This window comes from Buceros rhinoceros, unplaced genomic scaffold (assembly GCF_000710305.1).
Source record: "Buceros rhinoceros silvestris isolate BGI_N320 unplaced genomic scaffold, ASM71030v1 scaffold8400, whole genome shotgun sequence".
NCBI lineage: Eukaryota > Metazoa > Chordata > Aves > Bucerotiformes > Bucerotidae > Buceros > Buceros rhinoceros.
In genome coordinates, this window is record NW_010388961.1 from 3,586 (window position 1) to 4,907 (window position 1,322).

At 58.8% G+C, this 1,322-nt stretch overlaps 1 protein-coding gene across 1 annotated transcript in view; it reads right to left on the minus strand.

The window, feature by feature from the left end:
- The window catches only part of EDC3 (enhancer of mRNA decapping 3), a gene marked incomplete at its 3' end in the record, with an annotated part of 13,530 nt that overhangs the window by 3,581 nt on the left and 8,627 nt on the right, over window positions 1-1,322 (minus strand). The gene's annotated exons all lie outside the window — the stretch shown is intronic.

Genomic DNA, 1,322 nt, shown 5'->3' on the forward strand with positions numbered 1-1,322 from the left:
CCTCCCGCTCCCGGCAGCCTCTGAACGCAGGGAGCTCGGGGCAGCAGCACGGCTGGGCTCGGGCCCCCTGCACTAAGGGGAACAAGTCGTGGGAACGTGGCACGGCCCGGTGAGAACGCTCCGCAGCGACAGCAGCTCAGCACACATCCGCTCGGAAAGGAAACTGAACTGGTGGGCTCAGGCTTTTTTGCAGACAAAACCCAGAACTGGTCGTGACAAGCAAGCGCTGTATTCAAGTGAGAGCAGCAGCACGTGCTTTGATTGGGAGGAAGGATCTGCACAGCCCTATTTCCCCGGAGAGCCCCAGTCGCTAACCACGAGGCGGAAACGAGGTTTTCAGACTCGAACACAAGGTGTTCCTGCAGGGGAACAGTAAAACATCGTGCAGTGGATCCCGCTGGATCCTTCCGGCCTTCGTTTCTGACCTCCCCAGCTAGTGCTTTGAGTACAGAGAGCCCAAATGCATCCGTAGGCCTGACCTTGCACGCTAAGCGCCGATTAAGCTACCACTGCTCACAGCCTTTCATCACAGGCACATTATCAAAGTCTCTTCAGACTCCCGACAGCAGCCGCTGAATGGTTGGAGCCAAAAGCCACTAATAATCCGGAGCTCGTCGCACCAGTCACGCACCTGCCCCGTGCTCACAGCCCCTCGTCACCCACGGAGTCACGCAGGCCTCGGCTCTGCCGCTTCCCCGGGCCTGCTCCTGCTGCTCCATCAGGACTTGAAAAACAAGCCTGAGGGAGGACTCGGAATGGGTGACCTGAGGTCCGGATGTCTCCAGCAGCCGGGTGGGACACACCCTCTGCTGACCTCAAACAGGAGGCTCCCAGATTCCACTGTTGCTCCTTCTGAACCGCCGGACCACAAATTCCTTCCTCAAACGTTGCACAAACTCCGCAAACGAGAAGAGCATTTCCCCAGCAGCACCACTGTCACCAACACCTTCTCTGTAACCATTTACCTCTTCCCCTCAACCGCCTCCCCCAGACCACGAGCCTCAGTAAAGCTGCGTTTAGCGCGGGCTGGGCGCAGCTCGGTGCCCAGTGGGTTAAGGCAAAAGGGGTTACTGGGAGCAGCGGAGGCACGGGATGAGCACTTAGCACGCCAGCTACGCTGTGTCCTAATTGCTCCCTCTCAAGAGCAGGCTGAAACGCCAAGAGAACTTCCCCTCTTCACACTCACGCAAGGTCCGACCGGTCAGACAGGCTTATCAAAACCAGGCTGCGGGAGTTAAACAAACTCTGGCAGAAAAGCGGAGGAGGAGGAGGCGCCGCGCAGCCCCGCAAACAAGAGCGGCACTGCCACAACCCTGAACCGC